At 46.9% G+C, this 15320-nt stretch overlaps 1 protein-coding gene and 1 non-coding gene across 4 annotated transcripts in view; one reads left to right on the plus strand and one right to left on the minus strand.

Annotated features, from left to right (window-relative positions):
- Nucleotides 1-15320, minus strand: part of PIK3AP1 (phosphoinositide-3-kinase adaptor protein 1) — a 1689354-nt gene that overhangs the window by 186749 nt on the left and 1487285 nt on the right. The gene's annotated exons all lie outside the window — the stretch shown is intronic.
- On the plus strand, nucleotides 3520-3626 carry LOC147711661 (U6 spliceosomal RNA). Its single transcript, XR_015296224.1, has one exon. It is a non-coding gene; the product is annotated as a U6 spliceosomal RNA (small nuclear RNA).

Raw genomic sequence — 15320 nt, forward strand, 5'->3', positions numbered from 1 at the left:
AGGCACCTAGGCCTGAGGTGAAAAATCATGAGGGCGAAAGAACATCTATCCCCCAGGCCAACACCATAAAAATCTAGTGGACACAAAAAGATGAGAAGGGTATGAGGGGCAAAAAGGGGACAAAATAAATAAATAATAGGAGGGCTACGCTCAAGGCCAGACAGGTCTAACAAAGGGGCTGCTAGTATGGACTTGATACATTTTTATAACGTGACGTCATGCACTTTGGGGGAATGTAACATCGCCCAGTTGGGTTCTTATATAAGGCAGACATGTGGGTTTATATTACATGACCTAATGGTGTTGGGTGATTTTAATATACCCCAATTTGCTTAATGAATTTGACCTAATGACACTAATGTCGCTCTCTGCTCCATACAGTAAAATTTTTGTTCCTTCTTCATGTGTGGCCGAATTAGCGATCTGTGTCATATTGGGAACCGCCCCGAACAATGTCCTTAATGTCTTTCATGTCATCATTTGAAGGGTAGGGGAACTCTTGAGTGCACCTCTATCTAGGGTGGTTAATTCAAACCCAATATGGTTTGATTCATCTTGTACCCAGGCGGCGCTGTTCTGAAAGTCACGTCAAGAAACCCACCAATGATACGTGCCTGCCGGAAAGAATATAAACATGTTTTGGCCACACGTAGGGGTGTGCTGGAGGAGGAAGACTGGAGGGATCTGTTAGAGACGTGCACACTTGGCAATAGTTCAAGGTTTTGGGGTATTGTCAATAGCCCGCTATTTGAGAAAGCTACAGCAAGTGATATTGGTTCCCATATAACCGAGGAAGAATGGGTATCCCATTTTCAATGTATGTTTAAAGGCTGCACAGACCAACCCCAACAGAAAAGTTACGGTGGCTGATATAGCCTCTGTGGTTTTTGAGCTGAAGGAGGTCAAGGTTGAGATTGTCAGACTGACGGGGAACAAGGAGCCAGGTCCGGACGGTATCCCCCCCGGACCTCTTTAAATCAGATCCACTTTTTAGGGCACCGGTTCTCGTGGCCGTGTTTAATGCTGCAGCCAGGGATGGTTGTCCTGATTCCTGTTCTACCTCGACTATTGTGCTGGTGTTCAAGAAGGGGGCCGAAATAGCAGCCATTGCTACAGACCGATTTCCCTCCTAGACTCAGTTGTAAAGGTCATAGGAAGGGTGTTACTAGAAAGGTTAACAACCTGGGCAGAGGAGCATAATATTATCTCTGATATTCAGTACGGGTTTCGACTGGGCGATCAACTGTGGCCCAATGCCTTACTCTCTATATGATCCATGCTAAGTACACGATTGCTCGCCCAGGTACGATCTACATGGCCTCCATGGACCTTTCTTCCGCATTTGACTGCATCATCCGGACCAAGTTGTGGCAGTCCATAAGGGCCATGGTGGTGGAGGATAACCTTGTTAACTTCCTAGAGGATATGCATAGGGCCACCGAGGCGAATGTTAGATCTGCTCAGGACCTTCGTGTCTCAAGGGACTTTAAAATTGGCAGGGGTGTACATCAGGTTGCATTTTGGCACCCTTCTTGTTTAACCTCTATATAAATGATCTGGATAGAGTGTTGGTCAGTACTGGGGCAGACTTCCTGTATGTGAGCCAACGGGGTCTCCCCGTTCTATTATATGCAGGCAATGCGGTTCTCATAGCTAGAACGGCTAGGGGACTCTAATTCCTGCTTGATGCATTCCTGAATTTTATGGGGACTCGAGACCTAGCAATAAACAACGCTAAATTGTATATAATGCAGGTTGGGATCCGGCCAAGGAGAAAGTTTGTCTTTTCTGTTGGTCCCGAAGAGGTCCCACTGACGTCTGTCTTCTCTTACCTGGGTACTCTAGTGGATGATCGCTTGAAGTGGAGGCCGGTGATGCAGGAGAAAAGGGGTGAGCTCACCAGAATTAACACGGCAATCTTCAACTTCGCTACAAAGGTGGGCAAGTGCCCAATTGCAGCCATGTTGAAGATTTATCAGGCAAAAAGCATAGCAAGAGCGTGTTATGGCAACGAAATAATTTTGGGAGTACACTAGCACAGATGTATTACAAGTGGTCGAGAATACATTTTTAAAGTGTTTGCTAGGTGTGCCATGCGGCTTATTGAACATGGTGGCTCACAAGGAACTGGGTGTACCTTTTTTATGTGATACTTTGGCTTTGCACCCTCTAGTGTTCTGGCTCAAGTGTTGGCTGAATAAGGAGCTAGCCTTCAGCCAGCGGGTTTTGCTTGATTGTATGAGCCTCGACCACATGATGTGTATACCATGGTTGAAATATATTAGGGGTTGCTTTGAAGAGTTGGGGCGTCCTGAACTTTTCTCAAAGTCAGATTTGATTGTACAAAAGGATGTGGATTTTGTTAAGAATGCCTTTAGTAGCTGAAGGAAGTTAGAAAGGGATGAGTTAGAAGTGCAAAAGCCCAGTGTTCGCAAATTCCTTATGCTAAAAACAGATCCATCAACAGAGCCATATCTCCTGGGGTCCCTGTCCACATACAAGCGTTTTTTACTGGCCAGATTTCGTGTGGCTATGTTTCATTTGCTACTCGCTGTCCCAAAAGGGTGCAGCAGAGGCCAGGTGTTAGCACCCAGTGGCTGCGACGGTGAGTCTCCGCAGAATCTGCTACACTTAATGATGTTTTGTAAATTCTATGAGGTACCACGGAGATATTTTTTAACTCCCCTTTTAAAGAACTTACATTTTAATCAGGTTCGTCCAGCGTTCTTGTATCTGCAACTGTTGAAGGCAGACTGCATATTTTTTATCGTGGATTATTTGAAATCCACTGTGAGAACAAGGGCTTGTATGGAAATGTAGTATCTTCATCTAGCGGTATCTTCCCCCTGTTTTATGTTGTATGACTTGTATATTAATTTTATCTGTAGGGTATTTTGTATTGTTATGAATTGTATGTAATTTTATTATATCATGTTTTTAGGTCATTTATATGCTATGTAACTTTTTTGGTTTTCATGTATGAAACCGAATAAAGTGCTTTTTGATTTGATTTGATTTGTCTGTAATTTGCAGTCCCAAATAGTGAAATCACTATTTGAAAGTGCTTGTAGCATTGCATTTAAGGAATCACAAATTGTGATTCCTTAAATACAATCGCAACTTAGGAATTCATAAATAATTGCTAATTCTTAAATTGCGCATAGAAAACACTTTTATGCATCTCCAAAGGTCAATTTGCAATCACAAACGGACGATTTTTGCGAATCGCACCATTTGCGATCGCAAAAACCTTTGATGCATGTGCCCCTTAGTGTCTAACATTTCATACAAGAACTCTGCAAGACACTAATTAGTAGGTTGAGGTGACTGAAAGAAATGATGGTGCGCTTTATCAAAAATCCTACAAAAATAAGTAAATAAGTAAACAATCAAACAATCATGAACATATCACAAAAGGCAAGGCATAGTTTGTATATGCCTAAAACCAAAATATTTCCTGCTCTATCTACATATTCTTGACTGATGACCACACAGCAATTCAGAGTGGCGCGAATATCCTTGCTCGCTTCGGCAGCACATATACTAAAATTGGAACGATACAGAGTAGATTAGCATGGCCCCTGCGCAAGGATGACACACAAATTCATGAAGTGTTCCCTATTTTTTGAAACATTAACACGATCCCCTGGACCAATTGCAAGCTTCTGCGAAAATACTCATTGGCTCAGTGCTCAGAACTACTTAAAATATTCGTCTTCTGGCCTTCTAAGTTTTTGAATCCTTTTAGCCACCCTGTACATATTACGCACTATCACTATATCACTGAGCACCCCATGTCACCTTGTCACAAATTGTATTTTACTGTGTGCCTCGACAGCCTTACAAATGTTCTTGGGTATTTATATAAATGACGCAATTTTTTATAAAAAAAACCTAAAATACCCCGCATGGGCTTTTGTGTGTGTTGCTTATGACTGATCGTTCCCTAGGAGTAACCAATGATTTGTTCAATTGTTTAAAAAAAATTCACCCGACAGAACCATTGTTACTTTTGTAAGCGAATATCTTTAAGACATACAGCCACATGCATCAAAGGAAATTGCATTCGCAAACGGTGCGATTCGCAAAATTCATCCGTTTACGAATGCAATTCCAATTTTTGGGATGCATTAACATTTTTGTTATTTTTGCAATTTAAGAAATCGCAAAATTGCGATTTCTTAAATTGCGATTCCATTTAAGGAATCTCAAATTGAGATTCCTTAAATGCAATGCATCAAACTTTAAAAATTTGCGAATTCGCAAATAAGGGGAGCAAATTACCATGAAGTTGACCTTCATGGTAATTTGCGAAAAGTTTGAAAAATGCACTAAAGTGCATTTTTCAAAGTTCCATTTTTCACACACACATGCCCTTGTGGCATGTGAGTGTGCAAAATGTACTCCTAAGCAGATTTCAGGGGTGCAACAGGGTGTCCTTTGGACACCCCGGCACCCTTGAAATTGCATTCTTAATTTGCGAATTTTTAATGGTGAATTGCAAATTAAGAATGTCTTTGCATTAATTCCTATGGGCCTCTAGGCCCATAGGAATGGATGGGGAAGTATTCCTTAATTGCGATTTTCAATTAGAGATCGCAATTAGGGAATTTTAAGAAATCTCTATTTTTATAGCGATTTCTTGATGCATTGCAGTTTGCAATTCCTTAATTGCGATTCCTTATTTTTCGCAATTAAGGAATCGCAAAATGCAATATTGATGCATGTGCCTGATAGCATTCGACCCTTCCCACAGACACGGACCATGGCCAGGGACACAGTCCAATCAACTCGACACAACAGGACAGAAGCCAAGTCATGCATCCCACACATGACACAGCTGTCAAGGACGAGGCTACATTCATTATGAATGACACATGCACAATGTCACACACACAAATAAGTGTGAAAAAGTGAATGGAAAATTCTCCGAGGCACAATTATGGGGCTAATTATTTGAGGACATACGCTATCTAAGTCGTCATACTAATGACCAGCTTTGCATTACTGGATCCAGCCCACAACAGCAGCTCTACACCAGTAGCATGGATAATCTACATGCAATGTGCTGGGGAAACCAACAACCCATTGGAACCTGCAAATTTCCCGCACCAACCGGATGGGTGCCTCTTTCAAGCACAGAGGGAGAGACCACACACATTTACACACAAGGACACGTGGAAGCTGATAAAGAATCATAATATTTAAAATCGCTGAAAGAAACCTTCAGCTCAGAACAACACAATGTCCCCTGCAAAACGGAACACGATGCACTGTGGACAGATGTATGTCATTACAACGCATGCTTTTACAACGCATGTCATTACGACGCAACTTTTACAACGCAAGTCGTTACAACGACTTGCGTTGGGGGGCGCTGGATAGTGAATAGTTTAATTTACTATTCCAAATCCAGTCCCCGTGGATAGTAGGGAAGGTGTTGGATAGTAATTAAACTATTCCCTATCCTAGAGCGCCCTCCAGCGCAATTTGTTGTAATGACTTGCGTTGTAAAAGTTGCGTCATAATGGTAGTGCGTTGTAAAAGTTGGGCTGTAAAGGATGTTTCCCCTGTGGACCTACCTGCTAGTTTGAACTTCATTGCACGATGTAATAAATGCAATTAACTTAAGCTTGACACCTTTATTTGAAAGGTTTTATATAGCGCTGGTTCGACCAGGGGGCATCAGAGCGCTTTACAAGTGTACAAAGGATTATAAGACAAGAAACAGTTATTCAGTAGCAGAGCATTCATATAAAACAAAGTAATTAAAACAAAATTGGCAAAGAGCAATATACACGGAGGGCTAATTTAAACAGTAATCGGAGGCACAGGCTATAGCAGAGCATTCGGAGAGATAATATTAAAAAGAGTTAGTTAAACAGAATGGGAAGGGAGCAATTATATGCGAAGGCTCCCACGAAGGGTTGTTTTGAACAGTAACAAGAAGCAAGGTAAAGTTACGTAAAAAGTAAAAGGTGGGAGACAAAAGATTGTGGATTGGGCTAAGGGTGAGGAATAAATTAGATAAGAATAGCTGGGTAAAAACCAAAATTGGGGAAGAGGAGGTAAAGTATATAGCGAGAGATTTTTGGAGGAGAGGGGGTAGTAGACGTAGGAGAGGGGAGAGGCGGGGGAAGGGAGAGAGTGAGCAGGATAAAAAATAAGAAAGAGGGTGGAGAGGTTAGAGATAGGGATGAGGTAAAGGAGAGTCAGGAGAGTAGGGTTGAGGTAAAGGAGAATCAGGATGGGGAGGCTGAGTGATAGGGATGGGGTAAGGGAGAATCAAGGGAAAAGGGATGATGTAATGGAGAATCAAGGCTGAGTGTAGGGTCGGAGGTGCGATTATGGACCTCAATGTTTGATGAGAAGAATGAAAATTGAGGTTTTTTTTAAAGCTGAGGTAGGAGGGGTTACATCTCAGGTCTTTGGGGAGAGAATTCCAGATGATCGGTGCATTTCCGGAGAAGGAGCGTGATTGTGTGATTCTCTTTTTAGAAAAGGGGGGACGAAGTGGAGAGCGTTAGTGCTTCTCATCGGTCTGGAGTCACCCGCTTTTTATACTTTGTTTGAGAGGTATAAAGGGGTATCTTGGTGGACAGCTTTATGCGTAAAGCATTCTGTCTTGTAGGAGGATCTACCTTCAATGGGCAGCCAATTAAGGGCCTTAAGGGCTGGGGAGATGTTGTCAAAACCCTTATAGTCCATGATTAGCCTGGCCGCTAAGTGGAGCACAGATCTGAGTGGGGCTAGGTGTACTTTAGGGGTTCCTGTGAGGATAGCGTTACCACAGTCAATTTTTGAGAGTACTAGAGATTGGACGATCCTTTTGAAATCTTCAGGTGGAATGAAGGGTTTGATTTTCTTCAAATGAGGGAGAGTAAAGAACTTCTGTTTATTTTGTTTTTTAGGTTTACAGGTTCAACATCAGCATCTTACAACCTTGTGAAACACAGATCAGGTTCATCGCAACATTACAAACATTTCTTGATCTCTCCAGCAAATCTCAGCAACGGTACAACATAACAGTGATTACTACACACATATCAGGGTACCTGGGCAACCCGTCTCTGCATCCTTTTACAATTTTTCAATATTACTCCTCACTCATATGAGTGTATCTAAACATCTATATACATACGTGTCTGAAACATTTTGTCCACTCCTACAACAATTGGCATCGCTAGGCGTACTTATTATCGTGACCATCTCCCTTCTCCCTTCCCTAATTATTAGGATTGCACTCTTATTTTACTCCATACCGCAATGCCCTTTATCACATTAGTTTGCGTCCCTCGGATGGGCAATCAAGTAGCACTGCAATGGGGCCCATATATTCCTGGGCCTGGAGGCTATGTGTAGCAGTTCTACATAGGTCGTAAAGGCGCTCTTGGCATATTATCAGGTCAGCAATCCACTCCTTGATTTGGGTGCCCGCCCCTACCCCATCGGCAAGCCACCCTCCTTTTGGCTATTAGGAGCACCAGTGCAGCAAATTTATGGTGTTCAGCTCGTACCGGCTTGGCATATCCCAGCAGGGCCATCAGTGGCGTAGCCTCCACAGGCGTATCAATCATTAATTGCAAAGCATGATACACTTGATCCCAGTATTCTTTCACCTCGGGGCACCCCCATGCTAGATGTAGGAAATCAGCCCCCGAGCATGACATCTATCACACCTATCATTGTCTCTCAGCTTGAATTTGCACATCTTGGCCGGGGTATAATATAACCTGTATAAGAATTTATAATGTATTATCCGGAGTCTACTGCTGGCCGACACTCGCTTGGTTTGCAGACAACATCCCTCCCATTGCTCATCTGTCAGGGCTTGTCCAAGTTCCTGGACCCATCTCATGTGCGACAATGTGGTTGGTAATTCCCTCTGTGTATACACCGTTTTATATATCAGTGATACCAGCCATTTAGCCGTATCTCTCCCTAGTATGAGTTGCAGTGGGGTCAGCGCTTGGGGTTCCGCTAGGAAATCAGGAGTAAGTGATCGTATCCCTTGCCGCAGTCTAATATACAAAAATACTTCTAGTGGTGTCTTCTGAGCATTTTGGAATATGTGTTCGATATTGCGGAATTGGCCTTCATGATACAGGTCCCCCCAGGTACAAACGTGGGTCCGCTGTTGAAAGTTTCGAAAAACTCCCTCCTGTAACAGCGGCATGCTAGGGTGGTAAGAGGCATCAAAAGCGAGTATAACATGGGAACACCTAGCATACGTCGTATGCGTTGCCATGCTGCTATCAAGCATGTGAGGGCATTGGATGTTCTGTCTCTGTAATCTACTGGTGCATATAGTGCTCCTTCTTTTGGCGTGGGGTGTGCAAGCCAGTGTTCTGATGCGACTTGAGGCATATATCTCGGCTGTTTCACCCTAAACCAAGCGTAGAGGGCTTGTGCGCACGTACAGTATAGCTCGAAGTTTGGTATGCCAAACCCCCCTGCGAGTAGGGTCGTGTCATTACCTCCCACTGTAATCTAGGTTGCTTACCTCCCCAGACGAGGTGTATCAGTTAAGTGATTTAAAAAAGTGTGTTCCAGGGTAAAACTGGATGTTTAGAAAAAGGTATAACAACTGGGTGAGTACCACCAGTTTTATCAAGGAAGCTCGGCCTGCCATGGAGAGGGGCAGCACCACCCAGCGTGTGACGGAGTCTGCTATACGGGTTATGGCCGTCCCGTAATTCATCCTCATTAGTTCCTCCCTATCTCTGGTGACTCTTAGCCCCAGATATTTCAGTTCGTCCTCACACAACTCCAAGGGGTAATCCAGCGAGAAGCGCATCGTAGCTGCCGTTAGCGGGAGAATGCTCAATTTCCCCGAATGTATCCGCATCCCCGAAAGCTGCCCAAACACTATGAATGCTCTAAGTATCGGATTCAGATTTTGCTGTGGATCCCGAATGCAAAGAGTGATATCATCTGCATACAGGGATACAAGTATTTGGCGCAGGTTACAGCGTACAGATTTTTCATTGTGGTGCTGTCACAGTTTCGCCGCCAGCAGTTCAACAGCGATGGCAAAAAGCAATGGGGAGAGGGTACACCCCTGCCAGGTTCCCCTTGTGATGCTAAACAACTGTGATGTATGACCATTTACAAGGACCTTGGCTATTGGCAAGCAATATAACAGCTTAATCCATGACAATAACAGTGGGGGGAAACCCATGAGTGACATCACCCCAAAAATATAGTCCCATTCTATGGAGTCGAACGCTTTGGAAGCATCTAAACAAATTGCAGCTAGCGGGAGGTCAGGCGAACCATTATTTAAAACAGCAAATAACGTCCTCAGATTGTGGGAGATTGCTCCTACAGGTACAAAGCCTGATTGATCAGGTAGGATTAAGTTCTCCATTAGCAAGCCCAGGCGCGTCGCAATCAATTTGGCCAGAACTTTAGCATCACAATTCAGGAGTGAGATCGGTCTATAAGAATCGCAGGGCTCTGGTGCTTTTCCTGGCTTCAACAGCGATAGTATGAGTGCTTCCCTCATAGTGGAAGGCATGTGCCCCACTTCTAGCGAGTCCTCATACACTTCCCTAAGGATAGGGGCCATCAAGTCTACGTAAGTTTTATAGAATTCTGCCAGGATTCCGTCTGTCCCTGTGGCCTTTCCAGATTGCAGTCCCATTATTGCCTCCCGCACCTCGTCCAGTTCGAATGGCGCACATAAAAAGGTCCTCTGCACATCGCTAAGCCTGCCCAGCGACACATCACCCAGATAGCCATCTAGGTCGAGGTCACTCATTCTAGTTGTGGAGTAAAGCTTTTTTTAATGACTCAAAAAAGCATTAAGTATGTTGGCTGTATCTCAGCAAGCCCCCCTTTCCAGATCCTCCACTTCCATTACATAGTTGCTGCAACAGGGTTGTTTCACCTTTTGTGCCAGTGCCTTCCCAGGCCTATCTCCTTCACCATATTGCCTGACCACCCAATATTTACCCAGAAATCTTGCTTCCCTCTGTGCTTCCTCCATATATTCTGTAAGCTTATCTCTAAATGTGGCTTGTGTCGAGCCCTTTGGGTCCCTTGCAAGTTCCACTTTCAGCCCTTTTAGGTCTGTTTCTAGGGTATTCTGTATATCCCTAAGGACTCCGTACCCCTTTGCTATGCTGTATCCCGTATTGTTACCTTAAATGCTTCCCATATATTCTCAACACTATTCACAGAGTCTGTATTCCTCTTAAAATAGTCACTTATCTCCTCCCGCAGCTCCTCCTGGAGCACTGTGTCAAGTAAGATAGGGGCATGGAGTCGCAAGGGGCTGCGCAGTGTGTTAAAGTCGGCGGAAGAGAGAACCAACAACACTAGCTAATTGCCATACTCTGGCTATCGTTGGGGCTATCCCTCTGGATACTAAGTAGTAATCTATCTGAGCCCATGACTGCGCCTGTGCCGTAAAATGTGTACACTCTTGTGCATTCGGGTGTGCATGCCGCCAGGCTTCAGTCAACTGGTAGGCTGTTAGAAAGGGGTAGCGTGGTGCAGAGCGGGCGGGCCAAACTCCCGAGGACATGTGCAAAGCATCCACGCAGAACACACAGACGACACACAAGGCACACCACAAAAAGAGACCACACCAGATTAGGTGAAAAGAATAACTTTTGTATTGTATCAAACATACAATAGTAGCCACATATGTAACCACTGTATTCTTTAGACTGTGCAAAGTGGCGCCAGGGCAATATGTACAAGGGGATTATTTACATGGCAGGGCCAATCGGGCTGCTGCCAGGACCATCGCTAAGGGATAAAGAATAAATGAAAAAGGTAAGTCCGTCAGTTTCAATGCTGCAATAAAAACGTAAAGCATTAACATTAGGCGGAAGAACACATTATGCATTGCATCAGCATCCCCTACAAAAAGAACAATAGGCGTACAAGGCAGATATCCTGGTATGGTATTCGGCCTCTCCTAGGCATATAACTTCTCGGGGTATAAGGCATTAACCATGACCCTCGCATTGGATGTCAGGCCAGCCCATGAACACAATATACACAAGTCTGAAAGGAACACATTATGAACCACATGCCCACTGCATAACAACCTTTGCATAAATCACATTTGCCTGCAACGTAAGCAGTAGGGGCAAACAGCATATCCTGTACTAGGCATGGATCATGAGGCATGACATGAGCAGAGGAAGCAGAGGCATCAACACCCAGACATGAAGGTATAGCCACATGAGCGTATCCCTCGTTGGCCTTAATCACGGCATGCATAAAAAAAATGGGAATAAGCCTCATTCAAACAAGTGCAGTGTCAATAGGGTCTCAAGTTAACACCATCCGCAGGGGCCTTAATCCTGAGCAGAAAACAGATGGGCATGGAGGCATCGCATTTGCACCACGCAAAGGGGGCCTGACAACACAACCGAGATACACAGCATCAAATCAGCCATGGCCCTACCCGTGCCTCCTGAGTGCCCCAAAGTTATAACATGGTAGTGGTCTCTCCAACTGCGGCGCTGCTGTGCAATGAAGAGCCCCACACAAAGTACTGGTAAAGTTAGGGCCCCTGGCAGGCACGCGGTGCAAGGGAATGTCACACAGTCTTAGGCGGCCTGCTCAACAGGGAGGGCAGCCCGTGGGCAATCCAGCACACACAAGGTGCCAGTGGGAGCCCCCACAGCAAACACTGGTCCCGGGGGGTGGGCACCGACCCTGTGCCCCGACACACTCCCCCAACCACGGGATGACTGAGCCCCCTCCTGGGCTCACTTCAAGTATGCCCCAAAACTGCGGGACCGATGGGACACCGGAGCACTTCTGGTGCCACCTCTGGCACCTGCGATTCGCCCCCAGAGCCCTCACTCACCGGGCTCTCCGGGGCTTCGCCTGTGGGTCCTCGGGGACTTCCATGCGGTGCTGGGGAGGGGGCAGGCACCGACAACGTGCCTCGATGCCCCCTCTCTCTCTCTCGTTCACTCTGCAGCTGCGGGCACTGCGGGGATCTCCTCTTCAACGTGGGAGACCCGCCAGCAGCACCCTTCTGGCGGCTTTCCCTGATGTCTTCACCCTGTCCTCCAGCAGCTTGGGTCCTCACAAAGGGCTGGCGGCGGTCGCTGGGGAGGGGGCTTGACTCCTTGAGGGCTGCGGAGCTCTCCTATGCACATGTGAGCCCCGTCTGTGGCAGCGCCTCAACAGACTTCACCTGGGTCCCTCCTGGGACCCAGGACTTCGTTGCGGCCTTCGCGAGGCTGCAGACTTCCTTGCGTGCTCTGGGCCGGCGCAGGGTAGGTTCCCGCCTGGATGCTCGGCTAACCAGGGGCTCCCCCGTCGCCATGGGAGCCCCGCAACACCTCCTTCCGGCTTCTTCCTGCTTCCACCCCTGCAGGGCGAGACTTCCTCCGAGCGGTCTCACCGGCGCCAATCCCAGCGCGGCTCCCCTTACGTCACGGGGAATCCGGCAAAGGACTCCAGAGCCTCCCGGGCCGCTGCGGGTGATCGTGGGCAGCTCTGCAGTGTGGAGTAGGCTCCCACTGCAGTTCACAACAGGCCGTTCCCTCGGTACAAATCGGCCGCGGCGGTGAATTACCTCATGGTAGCAACTATGCAGGGTGGGCACCCGCTGGGTTAATTAAGCGCGACATCTCGAGGTAGTCTTCTGCTAGTTCTAAATCGGCACAGGCGCCACCATTACACGGGTAGGCTCCCGTTAAATCCATATCAAAACCACGGGGTTGGCTCCCGCTGGTTTCCAAGTATGCAGGCAGTCTCCACACGCGGGGTGGGCCCCCGCGATGGCAGCAATAACGCGGGGTAGGCTCCTGCGGCGCTTCTGAATAGAACAGTTCTTCCTGGCACAGTTCAGGCGCTCGCAGGGATCAGCTCCTCACCTCTGGTGCTTGTAATTTAGCGCTGCACTCACCAGGCGCTAGTCAACAGGCCAGATGGGGAAGGTTGTAGCGCTCCCCTCCTCCTCCTAAAGGTGCTCCTTGGCAGTCAGGTAACGCGCTCTTCTTCTTCTGGCGCTTTTAGATGTAGGGTTCGCGTGGCGCCAGGTCCCTCCAGCAGCCTCCGGGACCTAAGATGGCGCTCCTTCCTTCTTCAGTGGCCAGGTAGCAGACCAGCAGGCACCACTGGACAAGGTCAGCAGTCAGTGGGCACTCATCAGGACAGGGCAGTAGGCTTTAAAAACCATCCTCCACTGTAGCGTGGCACTCCTCCTGTACAGCCGCCTTGACTCCTGCAGTGGGGCTTTCACTAGCCATGTGGACAGCAGAGGGGTTTCAGTTGGGTGCAGGGTCCAGCACACAGGCCAAAGTGGCGGTACCCCCTGGCAGCAGATCCCCTCGTGTTCATGTCCCTGCTCTGTCTGAGCACATGGTGGCACAGCCCCCCTACTTATACGTCATTCACCCCACCTCCCAGACAGTGCCAGAAGCTACTAGAAGCATCTGGGGAACTGGTTCTAACTGGCTCAGGGGGAGGAGTAGAGCACCTTGGGTATCAGGCTTTCCCTCCAAAAGCTGGGATGGCTGGGAACCGAACATCTAGACTGCTAACCTACCACAGTCAGGTGGCACAACACACAGCCATGGCATCCATTTTAAACGCAGCTTGTTACCAGGGTACATTCTTACAATGGGGGGTTAACAAGTGCCCACACCGTTGCAGTACATTTACTAGAGCATCTCACACCACCCACGGCCTATACAACTTTCTACCATGGGGAGATATCCTCAAACAGGGGGGTGAAATGCGAAAAAGTTTGGGGGAAATGGGCCAAGTCCAACATAGGCAGAGATGATGTCTCTCATCACTGCCTGTGCTTTAGCGTAATGGTGTGGCGCTGGGTGTGACCTGTCCATTCTGGGACAATATGTAACATTGAAGTCACCTCCCCAAATTACATTGGCAGAGTCCACCTCGAAGATCTTTGCCCACAGTTTATCAAAAAATTCGGCTCATCTGTGTTCGGCCCATAACAGCAGGCCAGTGTGATGGATTTTGATCCCAGCCGCCCCCACGCAAGACAATCTCTGCCCTCTGAGTCCCATGAAGCTCCCTCCAGCCGAAAGAGCACCTGATTCTTTATCAAATTCGCTGTACCCCATGCATATGTGGAATAAGAGGAAAAGATTCTATGCTCTACCCATTTATTGGCAAAGGTGTTTGACATGCAAATGAGTCTCCTGTAGCATAGCGATGGGCATGTTATGCCTATCTAAGTATGAAAGTATATGCCTCCTCTTTCTGGGATCGCCCAGTCCCCTTACATTCCACTTAAAAATGTTTAGTGTACCTAAGTTTGCTTCAGCCATGCTTTCCGAACCCCACCTGCTTCCATTTGATGTAACGTACTTTTGATGCTGCTCAACGTCCCCTCCCATCTTTAAACTGCACCCCGAGGGGCAAATCTCTAGCTCAAAGGTTCTCACATAACAAACAGCCCAACTTCTACCCATCCCTCATTCCACCCACTGAAGCAACCCAATCTTGCCAGAATCCGTAACCCCCTCATCAACCCTCAAAATTCAAAAACTTTTCATGTCCCCTGCACATAATGTGCTGTGTTCAGCCATAGGGGAATACCCATTGGAGGACATTTCTAGTCGGCAACGCAAATACTCCTCCCACCCCAAGCCCTCCTCTGTTGTAACACCCAGGCCCTGTAGGGGGCGAGTGGAGCCTGGAACGCGTTGCTCCTAAATCAAACGAGTCAGCTGGTAATGTCTCACCTATTTCCAGCCACAGATTTCACTATTACACATCAGTTTAATTATTATCACTTTATGGAGTAGGATAGTGTCTTTGGAAATGTCTCATTGCGAATCATCTTCAGCTCCTGTGGAGTTGGATTGTTGCAAAGACCCCTGACCTAAGCCACTCAGATTCATACACTTCACTGTCCGGAGAAAGTCCTCCACTAGCTGCGGATTAGTAAAAAAACACAGTTTTCACTGATGTGTGATCCTGAATCTCGCTGGGTACAAGCGCATAATCAATTTGTGCGGCACGCAATTTCTTCTTGACGTCGATAAACGTGCGCCTCTCCTCCTGAACTATGGGCGTAAAGTCCGGGTATATCGAGAACATGTTTCCATCATATGTCAGGGTCTGCTTATTTCATGCTGCACGAAGAGCCACGTCTCGGTCTCTATAATTCAGCAATCTCGCGATGATGGGCCGCGGGGGATTACCAGGTGTCGGCCGTGGCCCGAGGGTTCTGTGGACCTGTTCCACTATGAACGACGTGGAAAAGGCCTCCGTACCAATGGCCGTCAGTAGCATTTTTTCGATATACTCTTCCATACTGCCAGTGTTGGTTGATTCTGGAATTCCAATCATGCGGATGTTAT

Source organism: Lissotriton vulgaris, chromosome 5 (genome assembly GCF_964263255.1).
Source record: "Lissotriton vulgaris chromosome 5, aLisVul1.2, whole genome shotgun sequence".
NCBI lineage: Eukaryota > Metazoa > Chordata > Amphibia > Caudata > Salamandridae > Lissotriton > Lissotriton vulgaris.